The sequence below is a fragment of the Coptis chinensis genome, chromosome 7, assembly GCF_015680905.1.
Source record: "Coptis chinensis isolate HL-2020 chromosome 7, ASM1568090v1, whole genome shotgun sequence".
Lineage (NCBI taxonomy): Eukaryota > Viridiplantae > Streptophyta > Magnoliopsida > Ranunculales > Ranunculaceae > Coptis > Coptis chinensis.
The window spans coordinates 20,276,227-20,289,001 of record NC_141462.1 but is presented as its reverse complement, the minus strand read 5'-3'; the positions used below and the strand labels follow the sequence as shown (position 1 = coordinate 20,289,001).

Sequence of the window (12,775 nt, the reverse complement as noted above, 5' to 3'; positions counted from 1 at the left end):
GCAGGTAAGTTGCATATAGAGGAGATTGTTATTTATAGACATGACAAACTCAGAGATGACAGAGTGAGACCAATTTTTAGACAAGTGAATATATTGGATATTTAACATGGATTTTTGACGCATAATACTTTTATAACAAGCAAGACATATATATTCATTTTTAAAACCAGGTAGACTTCTATAAGCACATTTTAAACCAATATGAACAAACTGGATATAAAATTTAAGAATTGGAGAATTGGGGGACAGAGGAACCTAGGATTGAGGTGAAGATCCGGAGCCAGAGCCAATTTCCCATGTATGCAAGTTTGATGGATCTTCATGATGATATGACAGTACTGCTACTGATCACTATCATCATGTTGATCACTCATTTGTATTGCCATATTTCCTCCCATTCAGCATGATGATAGTGATTAGCAGCAGTACTGTCAACTAATAGATGTGTGGTTTCATCTGAGAATTGGTTGTTTTGATCCCAACCATGTTCATTCCAGAGAGATTTGATCACCAAACCCCGTGCTAGAAGGAGTTGTGTCACATTTGGGCTGTGAATTATATCAAGGATAGCCTCATTTGAAGGAACCGAATTTGATGGATTTGTGGTTGGTGTTGGTGTAAAATTTTCTTTTTCTCCCATTGGAATTGTGACATTTGGCTGTATGAGTTGGATGACATTTTGATTTGTTGAGATTGGATTTAATGGTGGGGGGAGAGGGATGTACAAATTTTCAGCCTCTAGATCAGGTGTTTTGATTGGTGTTGGGTCAGTAATGAAAACCTTTGATTGTCTTTTCTTTAGAGGACGTGAATCCTTTGACTCAAGCAATATTTTTATTCTTTTGAGGATAGTTTCAGTTAGTTTCGATGAAGCTGATGCTGGTTTTGGTGGTCTTGGGGGTTTGGGATAATTCTGTGAAGTCGGTGATTTTGATAGGTTTTGGGTTAGTTTGGTAGGAAGCGGAGAAAAGTGTGGTTTTGTTTGGGTTGGATTTTGGTAAAGGTTGGGCTTTCTTTTTATGGCCTTTGGTTTAAAGACTTTGATTGGTTTGGGACTTGATAATGGATCACACCAAATCTCCATCCCTTCTAAGCCCAGTTCCTTGATATCCGGTTTTTCAATTGGTTCATCTATTTCTATGATTTGCACCGTTTTTTCTTTCCTTAGAGCCACCGCAACTTTTTCGATAGTTGTCACACGATCTACACATGGTAAATCCACAGTTCCCTCAAATCTACTCTGATGATGCCTTATTTTATCTGAATTCATGTTACTTGTTATCTATGGTAGTACTTGTGGAATGATTTCTTTTCCCGAATAAGTGGCATGTTGTTGGAAATCTGTCCCGATTGCCGTGATCCGAAGGAGTTCGGTCACTGTTGGTGGTGCTTCATTACACATGGATGTATCATGGGTGAGTCGAAAACATTTTTTGTAAGAGTGGAAAGGAACACCTGAGTATTCAAATCCAACCCATGTTGGTCCCATATATAGAGTTTCAGTCATTGTTCCTTGACTGAGTGGCCTATGAAGATCCACCTCTACTTTTGCTCTATACCCAGCTGCCATTCTTGGTGCGTTTTCTGCTGGATCAACCTCTCGAAAGATACATGCCGCAGCAGCTAGGAGCTTTATCACTTCAGGTGATTGATGCTCTAATTGTAACCCAATAAAGGTGATCCAAAAGAGGGTTGTGTCAAAAGCAATATGTTGTGGTGAGAGATGGAGGGAAAATTTCTTGAGTACTAGAAGATACCCCATAATCTGCCATGGTTCATTCTTAAGGATTTTATTTTTATCAATCTCATTCTCAAAAGTGATAATGAAGAAGTTTCCTTGTATTACAACTATATGTAACTTCTGTTTTAGGTTCCATTTTGCCCTTAAAGCCCTCATCACTTCATTTGGATCTAGCTGGGTATCGGTGAAGAGTTTTCTGATCAAAGAAGTTTTCCATTTTATACTAGTTTGGAGCATCAGATCTCTTGGGATTTTTATCAGTGGATTTGGTTCTCTGGAGTTTATTAGATGAGCTTGTGCAAGAACATGGATGATGTTCTCCATGAGAGGTTTTGGGATTGAATTTTGGGTGATATATAGTCGGTGATTTTTTTTTGTTTTTGGTGAAATGGTGTATGTATTTTTGGTTGGCCTGGTGGTTTTGTCAGTTGATTGGAGAGAAGGAGATGTACTCTTATGATATTTAAAGTTTCAATGCTTCTGAAGTAGGGTGGTCGTGGTATCTGCATAGGCATATAGGTAGTCAGTCTCATAGTCAGGTGTAGTTCTATCTGTAGGGATATCTGCCCAGATCTGCTCCAGTTATTCTCGAAGATCCATCAAACTTTCATAGAGTAGAAACTGTATCCAGCCATAAGACATAAAAAATGTTAGTGTGAAAACCCAAAAATCAAGAAACCGAAACCTAGAGTACAGATTGCTCAGATAGTAGGTTGTTAGCTTGGAAACAAGAGAAGACCTACCAAATAGCAGCAGAAAAGAAGGATAAAGAAATTTTGAATGTACTGAAAAACAAGATTTTGACTCAGAGGATATAAAAGAGTGCCATTGCACACTGTGGGTTTCAATGACTTCCCTTCTTGAGACAATGGACAAGATTGTTTCAAATGAAGGCTTGATTCCTTCGTCAGATTTGGCTGCAAGAACATCTTTTTTTCCCCCTCATATTCCCGATCTTCTTTGTGTAGTACTATCCAGTATTCTTCCTCCCTCCATTCCATACCATTTTTCCCGGTTCTTTGTTTGTTCTTATGTAACTCCTTACCTCCCTGTACGAGGGATTCCAAAAATATGTTTAAACTAGGCTCTAATGGATTCAGTTTAGATTCAGGTTAGATTGTCTACTTTCACATTCATTTTGTTTTCATCTTTTGCAGGTATTTCTTTCATAAAGTGAGTTGTCTTGAATTGAACTATGGTGTAAAAAAGAATGTGTCTTGGTCTCTCTTCACAAATTCTCTTTTTGCGATCTCTTATGAAACACATACGCATTTCTAGGTGGGTTGTGTCCGCGTAAAAAATGTGGTCAATTAAACAAGACACAAGTCAAGATGTGGTCAACATGGTCAAAAAGGAAAAAATAAAGCAAAATAATGTAAAAAACTTAAATTTTTTCGATTCTTTTTTTGTTGAGACTTGCATGCTTTTAAAGTTTAATTAAGAAATATTTAGCTCAATTTTGTGACTATTTATCTTAAATAGTTTTGAATTTATGCATTATGATACATTTAAATTAGTTTTTTTACTGTTTAATTGACATAAAATAAAATTACAATTATTAATTAATTTCTATGTCTTCTGCTGCGTTCGCGTCTTACTATTTTTTAGATATAACCGAGTCACCACGTCTGTGTCTGCGTCCTACAATCAACATATCAGATCTCTCATTTTTAAAGAGCTTTAATTTTTCTGCAAAAACTCTCCTCATCATGCCCTCTCTCTCCCCAAAAAATAAAAAAAAACACTAATCTCTATTCTTACTCTCTTCATTTCTACAATTCTACATGCGAGTCTTGTGAGTTATGATGATTTTCTATTTCTTTTATTTTGGTCTCCTACTCTTTCTAATCTATTGCACTTCTACGTCCTATTTACTTTTTACTTTTTCAATTTTTTTACGGAACGGCATCACTCACCTTTCAATTAGTTTTAGAAAATAAAATTAACATTATTCAGAATGGCTACAAAACGGTTAGTATTTGATTTAGTTTGCAAGTTTAATCCATTCCGTTAATTAAGTTGAGACGTTGAGTAGTAAGCTGAAGTCTCTCAAACTCAAACTCACTAAGTCACTAGTATATGAGAAAAGGACACGCACGTTTGTTGTTTAACGGATTGTGATTTAGAGGTTACTGCCATGTTTCGAAATAATATTCCTAAAACCAAAACAAGACATCAAAAAGGGCATTTGGTCTAGTGGTATGATTCTTGCTTAGGGTGCAAGAGGTCCCGAGTTCAATTCTCGGAATGCCCCGTTTTGTTCAAGCAACCATTTCGCTACAATTTTCATGAATAAACAATAAACCACGTTACGTCTCTCTTCCTCCAGGTTTTCCTTGGAGCTTATGTTAGTAATCATTTTTTATTTTTGCTAGGTTTGATAATCATGAAATGTTTGATTAAATGTGTTTATGTTTCGATTTTGAGGGGTTATCAAACATCTCTGAATTTAGTGATTTAATTCACATTAGCTTGTCAAGATTGGGATAATATGCTATTTCATTTATATTTTGCACAACGTGATTTATTGTCAGCCAAGTATTATCTTACTATATTAGAAAAATATAGGGTAAGAGAAATAGTGTTTTGGTGTCACATTTGTGTCCGTCACAGAGACAAAATGGTAATTATCTGATTTTCAAAGATTTAAAAAAACCAAAACTAATAACATAATGGTAAATATTTGAATGTTTAAGTCTTAAAGATAAAAACGGTGGGCCAAGCATAATAGTGTCCACGCATTATTTTATTTTATTTTATTTTGTTTATTTTATCTCTTTTGTGGACCCTACTAAAATAAAATAATTAAAAAATATATAAAAAAAAAAAAAACGGTATTTTTTTTCTCTCTCCAACTGTAGGCCCCACTTATTCTAAATATTTTTTGCTATGGTTAAATTGTCTTTTTATTCAGTTTGATGACGTTTTGATTTTGTGTGTTTTTGGACAACAGAAAATGGTAGGTGTTGAAAGGCTTCACACAAGACGTCAGCAATAGATGCCTAAGAATGAATAATGGCAACATACCTGTACAATTAGGGATAGAAATTGCATTTACATTTTTCCTAATATTTTTTTTTTTTTTTTTTTTTTTTTGCATGTTAGAGATGTTGGGTGTAATGTGACTGCAAGGAAAATATTTTGTCTCAGAGTCACTTAGTAAACATGTGTACAAAGACTAATATGTGTCACAATACAATGTGTTTAATCAATTGAAGGAAGTGATTATTAGTTAAGACATATTAAAGAGATGACACAGGAAAGACAGTATATTGTATATATTTATCACTGTGTCAAGTGCCCATTTATTTGGATGGTTTAGAATGAACTAATCCATTACTATGACCTCATTGTTGAAATTTGTTGATTAACCACTGGATCACGTCAATTCTTTTATTTGTTGTTTCTGACTCGCTTAGTTGAGTAGTAGTGGTAGCATCCAACTCAGCTTGCAGGTGTGCGACTGATTGGAATGCTTATTGCCCCCAAATAGATCATAAATGCTATCCTCCACCAGTACCCATGTGCTCCTAGAACTTACCCGACCTAATCTATAGAGAGAATCTAACTCATATACCCAAATATGCTCTAACGGTCTGACCTACCACCAAACAGTTCATACACTTAATCCGTTGAGATAGAGGTCCTTGGAATGTGTTGTGTTGACTAACACTAGAAATCTCTAGCGATGCTCAATGCATTATTTACTAAGTTTCCCATATATTGTACGACAAACCAACAATACTTTTTCTTTTTCGTTGGGGGGTATTACACGGATAACTTTGTGGATAACAAGCATGCTTATGTATGATTTCGCCTAAATTCAGTCTTTTAGGGTGCTTCCATTGTTTTTCACCATGTAAGGACCATACAGTATAAGTTAGATCAAAACCATTTTGAATGCCTTTGGACTTCGTCAAACAACAATCTTTTCCCGTTCCGACATTATACAAGGACAAGGACATGAACCCTTCATATCTTTTTTATGCCAAATCAATAAAATTATCCACCCTTTGTCTATAGATGGTGCTCACTCGGTTTGGTTCATGAATCCACTCTTTCTGAATTGGCCGTGACATTCTACCCTTATGTAGGTACAATGATAAGAAAGAAAAAAGAAAGGTAACTCTAGAGTTAGTTAGTTTGAACTTTGAAGAAATCATAAATTTGAGAACATGCTCCCTCCTTCTCAAAGAGTTTATTCATGGAAAAAGGTAGGTGAACTTCTTCTCATACTTTAGATTCCTATGTTGCGCTGCCCTTCACTCGTACTTTAGATTCCGATGTTGCTACAATTTATCCTTTTCCAAAGTTTATTACACTTCGTCATATGTTTTCTTCAATATTGAAAGTCCTGCTTTGTTACATGAACTTAACCACTTAACCATTTAATTATTTAAAGATAGGGTCACGAAACGGTTGCCATTTGTTCTCAAGATCAACGCGTCTGGATTTACGAATCTTATTATTGCGTTTGGATTTCCCGGTCTTCTTACTACCAAGCGTTTAAAGAATTTTGATTTATTTCTCAGATGCGCACTGCCGCTTCACCGAAAGGGAATCATCAACGGGTACACATCTCTCTCTATTATTTTTTTCTTTTTCCTTATTGTGGTATTGCGAATTTGATCACAAGAAGATGTGCTTATTTATTATTTACTCAATTTTGAAAATCAAAGTTCTCTTGCAGTAGGGTTCACCATTCAGTTTATTTGCTTCCACCTAGAGTGTTATTTTATTCTGCTCATCAATATTTTTGCATCCTGATTAATTGTGAAGCGCGATGGTTGAATATCACAATTGTTGACCCTAGGTATGACCCACTTCAGATAATCCTAATATTTCATTGCTTATTGTTATTCGTTTAATTCTTGGCGTAAACCAAATAATTATTGACTCATCAAATGATTACTCATAAGTTATTAAGTTATATAATAATGCATTCTTGTGTTACTGGTCCAAAGCCCAAATAAAAGAGGATGGAAAGAGTTATACTGTGATGTTGCATAAGGTAGAATATTACTTTTCCACCGCAGCTTGACGAGGTCTACCAACTCAGGCAAATATACCCTTTTATAGGTGTTTAGTAATTGTTAGAATAAACCAACTCAAATTATATGCTCTGTCAAATCGCGTGTCAAGAGATAAATGAAGCTAAATGCTCTGTCAAGAGAGGGGCATTCAGTCTGCCTGTGGATTGTCGTCTGCATTGTGCTTAAATGACACAATTTGTAAATGAATGCACACTTCGCTGCAATCTATTATAGCTACATTATGACACAATTTGTAAGGATTTTAAATCAGGAACATTTTCTTAGCATCCCTTTAACAAATAAAACAATACATCACGTGATGTATATTTTTTTTTTTTACTTTCTCTATTTTTTGACTTGGAGAGCATTTATATTTCATTGTACAATGGACTGAACTGTAAATAACTAAATATATTAATAAGGTGATATGTTGTTGATACATTGCATGATATTAGAGCTGATTAAAGTGATATGTTACGCCGAAAATGGTTTTTCCATAGAACCATATATTGGTTTTTCCATAGAACCATATATTGATATTCAGATTCAGCCATCTGAAGTCTCATTGTTTCTTTTGGGATGTCGCCTTCTACAACAGTTTGTGGTTGACATGTGTGTCATATTTTAGACAATGAAGATGAGATTTTATCGGGATAATCAGCAAACTATTAGGTCCGAGTTGTACCAAGACATTCAAGATGCACTAAACTTTGGGGAGACATGCAGGTACCTTATATTTTCGAGCATATCTCCACATATTCTAGCTGCACATTGGCATTCTCCATTTGATATTGTCTATCTATAATATGATTCAAATTGATGGTAGAGCTTGAGTACAAAGTTTATCCTGTTGTTATCACCATTTTCACTAGATGTGGACGTGTATTGGCTCATTAGATACTACAGTTTAGTGTTGTAGAACTTGCATTTAGCTGAAAATATTTGTTTTATGAGTTCCCAAAGTCATCCCCATATTGCGCTACCACTGGAAATTTCCTAGCAGTTAAATTTCATGAATAGACAAACATTGGAATTTCATGAATAGACAGACATTGGAATTTCTGTTAGGCAGTTTGTTCAGTAGAATGAACATGATCTTTTCATTCTCTTTCAGAAAAAATATCGCCTAATAACCAAGCCGTCTCAGGTGATATCTTTTTTGCCTTAGGAGTAATGGATCCTCCGCTACTAACGTTATGGATTGTCATAATTTTCTTCGGCGACAGTAAGTTCTGTCTCACAATTTCAATTTGGTTTCTTATTTAGGAGTTTGATAATTTATGCGCGCTTTTGTAAATATTAATGACGGCGGCATGCACACTTTTTCAGCTGCAAGAGCCTTTTCGAATTTTCACAAGAAGGTGAGATAGCACATTAAGTAGTACAATTTAGTAGCACAGAACGTGCTTTATGTAGAAAATGATAGATTACGGAGTTCCCAAAGTCATCCTAACAACGTGCTTCCCTCGGAAACTTCCTAGCGATAAATGTTGAGAATAGTCAGTGGACTTATTACCGAAAACCTTAACGGTTTGTGATTTCTAATAAGCAATTGGTTACTAGAATATCTGTGATTCCTAATAAGATAAATAGCTTATTAACCAAGCCGTAAAATTGTCTCTGGTGGTTTCTTATTCAGGAGTCTAATAATTTCTGTGCGCTTCTGTAAATATTCATGATTGTGGTTTGCATACTGTTTCACATACAACGGTCTTTTAAAACTTTTACAAGATGATGGCTCGAAGAAGAAATACTGTTGTGGATAAGTTTCTGCTAAGATGAAAAGAGAGAAGCGCATAAGATTTTCCTCTCAGGAACTAACGACTGCTACTAACAATTTTGCTAACGTTTTGGGTGAAGGTGGGTTTGGTGCACTTTATAAAGGAATTTTATAGATAATGAAGCTCCAGTAGCAATGAAGATTCTGAATGGGAGTTCTGACAAGAGAATTGAAGACCAGTTTATGGAAGAAGTGGGTACCATTGGAAGAACCCATCACTTCATTCTGGTTCGACTCTTTCGTTTCTGCTTTGAAAGCTGTGTTTTGCAAGCATGGATTTATGGATAAAGCCTCCAAGGTATTCAAGGAAGGGGACTATGATGTCTGCAAACCGAATGCCATAACTCATCATCGTTTCACATGAAGTGGGGTAAATGGATGAAGCCTTGATAACATGGAGGGTGGGGATGGATCAGAAAATTACAACGACCGTTAACATGCTAATAGATCTACACGACAGTCTTCACTCATATCTATAATAGTTTAATTGTTTCCTATTTAGGAGTGATGCAGAGACTGAAGAAAATGTATGTTTCTGATCCGTAGCAAGCAAGGGTATGTCAGATCATGTATAAGACTTTGATAGAGTTCATGTCAATGCCGAAATCGTTGCTCGAGAGCTCCTGAGGAAAATGCTTCTTGGAGTATCGAGCCATTTACTACATGAAACTAGTACAGTAGTTTTGGAGTTTTACAAAATCGAGTTACCTGCTTATGATAGAGAAAACACCCAGCAAGGCTTGAAAATTGAAGATTGTAGTTTTACAAAATCGAGATACCTGCTTATGATAGAAAAAACACCCAGCAAGGCTTGAAAATTGAAGATTAGTTACCTAATTTGTTACACATTGCCCCTATTATATCTATGTTGATAATATATTACTACTTCCACAGGACGTGAATCTTATATCTATTTTTTCTTCTTCTCTTACAAACACGTTACTCGATGCATTCTTAAGAAATTCTTCACCAGATTTTGCATATAACAAAGCTATGTACCATAAATATTTTTGCAAGTAGAACGTCTAACAAAAAAATTGAAATCGAATAGTGGGATCTTGTAGCAAATTAATAGTATAATTCAATTTTCATTTTGTCTATCACGTCGCACGTGCCATTTTGCTAGTTTTCTTATAATGAACTTTTCATGCCATAACTTAACGTTAAAAATTCTTCAATTTAAAGTAATTGAGAATTTGAGACGCCTATCAAAAAATCTTCAATTTTAAATAAATTTGAGCCCAAACCACCCTATGCTTTTGGTTTGAAAAATAACATTCACCCACATAAAGTCAGTATGTATCAATATTACAAGTTTCAACGTTAAAATAATAGGCAAATAAAGTATGTGAGGAATGGAAGCATTTCCCAAAAACCGTATGATTCACTTGTTTGCCCACACGGCCACAATGGAGGACAGTATAGAAATATTAAGAAGAAAAGGGAGAAAAAAAAAAAATGATTTTCATACAATGAGACTCTGTAGTGCAAAAGGACTTTTAAACTTTGGAATGGAAGGAATTTCTTTTTTCCGCCTCTCCTGTGAATCAAGAATGGCTTGCGAGTTATGACTGACGTTCAGGTCATTTACTCTGGCTCTCGGAAGTCGGAATGCAGAGCATAAGTCTCTTCAACAAATCAATACCACATAGCCGCTGATCCCTAAAATTGCCATGTCAATTATGTTGTAGCTTCTGGACGTGTACTCAGTATCGAAAGTGAGCCCTCAACTACATTACCAGCAATCTTCCACTTGGTGTCAATGCCAAGATAGTTTGTCAAGACTTTCTTCATTCCATTCGCATGATGAGGAAGCTTGGAGTTATTGAGGAATGAGCCAAAAGGCGGTGCAGGAGTGAAGCTTGGGTTAGTGAACTTGCTCCACATTGAGTGCCTGAGACAGGCACTGGATACGGAGTTGAAACCTTGTTGTGATCAATCACACTGACGGTAGAAGCTGATACAAATTGATCGGAATGCTTGGTCAAGTCGTCCACATAAAGCACATCATCAATCCGGGTAACAATGTTAAGAGGCCAGGCTCTCCAAAACTCTAGAGTAGCTCTCGAGAATAGATTTTCCAACATCCAGGAATAACAACTCAATAAAATCAGTTGAACCGACACTAATGCCAAAATGATCTTGGACGTAATTATTGAATTTTTTGACAGCCGCCTTTTTATGCTCAACCCAAGTATAAACAGTTCCATGTTCTAGTGCAAGATGTTGTGATTAAGCAACATATAAAAGAGAGGACATACACATTGTTAAATTGGATCTTGCTCATATCTAAAGCTGTCTGTGGGAGACCAGGGAATCGCTGCTTCAGGCAAAGCAAGAGGCTTTCTGCTCTGTCAGCAAGCAGTCCCCTCTTATCTACATCAACCATCATTTCCTTGACCATCCCCCAGGATGATTTTGAACTGGAGCGGTTCATATTTGGGTTTGCTCTTTGACACCATACATACATTGAGGCTTCAACACGGTTAGCGATCTCTAAAACCTGGTGTTCTGAGGACAAAGCAAAGCAATCAAGAAGACATTCAGGGGAGAACTGATCGGATGTTATATAACGGTGCATGACATCACCTAAACTTGCTCTTCCATTCTGAAACCAAATAAGCAAAAAGACATTCCCTTGTCAGTTCCTATTTGTTTCCTCAATAATGTAAAACACTAAAACTGAAGAATCTATTACTATATTTGTGCCACATAGTTATACCTTAGGAAGAGAATCCAAGTAGGATTCAGGCACTTCCATATCACCCAAAACAATGGTGTTGATAGCCATGGATTTGATTTGTACATTCTTGTTTGTGTTGCAAGTGCTTTCCCGAATCATCATGGAGACCACAAGGAGGGACACAAGGTACAGGAAGCCACCATTTCTCCTCTTGGCGCTGGACTGGTCTACGAAATGAGGCTGAGCCATCGCCTTCAGGAGCTAAAAATCCCTTGGGGTGTCGCTAAAACTCTCTAATGTTTCCTGTCAGAAGTAGAAGCTCCATTAGTAGCATAACCGTTGAACTTGAACCAAGGTTTGGGAGTCATGCGAATCATTCCACTTACAAGATGCATGTGGTCTAGTTTACACAGAGCAGGTAGATTGATATAAAGATCACGATGTAGATTGATATAAAGATCAGATCATGGTCTGCAGGTCATGACCTGAATAATAGAATATGAAACAATCTTTAAAATAATTTCATACACAGTATTGATTTACATGTTAATATGCCTTCACATTAGTGAAATGATTTATATACTACCAAGGAAATTTACAAAAGTATAATTCTTAAAGCAATACGACGGCTACTATAGGTGTTCATTGTATAATTCTTAAAGCAATCGATCTAAAATTCTTAAAATGATAATCTTAGAAAATTTAACATAGCTCTACAAATTAGTATGATCACCTCAAGTTTGCTTCCATCAGAAAAGTTTGCCAAGAGGGTATTAGTTCCACAATATGATCACTAACACAAAGAAGCCATTCCATCTCTCTTCTCCACATTGATTTCTTCTCAGATGCTAAAGGCTCTAATCTCCAAAGTTGACCAAAAAGTGTAGCTAAAGGTTGTGTAATCACAAACAAACAAGAAAATCATTAAAATTAAGCTAACGCACAAACCACTGAGAAAAACAATCAAGCAGTTGGTGAGCAAGACACCATTACTCTACCAAACCAAGATAAAAATAAAATCATACCACAAGGTTAGTAATGGCATTCAAAATCGCCAAGGCCGTGCAAACGCCTTTCCCACACCCCGACATATCTTCTCCAAGTAACAATTTAGCAAACCTCTCTTTCATCATTGCAATCTCTACACAAACATTAAAGTCCAGAATTAAATTGCAGAACATAATAAGCAAAATTTCTGTCTAAAATAAAAGAAACACCAATTACTAGTACCTGAAACTTTAGAATTTTCTTTCTCATTTCTCTTATCTTCCAAATGTGACTTCTCTTCATCCTTATTGACATTTGAAACTACACAAATTTTCTTTTCAGGCGTCTCAATATTAGGCCAACTCAATGGTGAAGATGAAACTGAATCTTCTGAACTTTTCAAGCCATGTTCTTCATCTGTTGTATTCGTCGTTGTCGCCTCGGATGTTGAAATACCAGAACTAGTACTACAACTACTACTCTTACTACATTCTTCTACTTCCTTCACTTTCTTCACTTTCACTTACATCACCCCCTTCTTTTCTTTCTTC

At 36.0% G+C, this 12,775-nt stretch overlaps 1 long non-coding RNA gene and 1 other non-coding gene across 16 annotated transcripts; both read left to right on the top strand.

Moving 5' to 3' along the window:
- Window positions 1-3,923: 3,923 nt before the first annotated feature.
- Window positions 3,924-3,995, top strand: TRNAP-AGG (transfer RNA proline (anticodon AGG)). Its single transcript has one exon. It is a non-coding gene; the product is annotated as a tRNA-Pro (tRNA).
- A 1,506-nt stretch (window positions 3,996-5,501) lies between these two features.
- LOC147486515 (uncharacterized) lies at window positions 5,502-9,441 on the top strand. Of its 15 annotated transcripts, XR_015200845.1 has the most exons (7): window positions 5,728-5,955; window positions 6,274-6,312; window positions 6,432-6,554; window positions 7,373-7,500; window positions 7,889-7,999; window positions 8,104-8,135; window positions 8,414-9,441. It is a non-coding gene; the product is annotated as an uncharacterized LOC147486515 (long non-coding RNA). The 15 variants fall into 15 exon arrangements; XR_015200832.1 differs by lacking the exon at window positions 6,432-6,554 and having other exon boundaries at window positions 7,403-7,500; window positions 7,943-7,999; XR_015200836.1 differs by lacking the exon at window positions 6,432-6,554 and having other exon boundaries at window positions 7,403-7,500; window positions 7,922-7,999.
- Window positions 9,442-12,775: the final 3,334 nt, after the last annotated feature.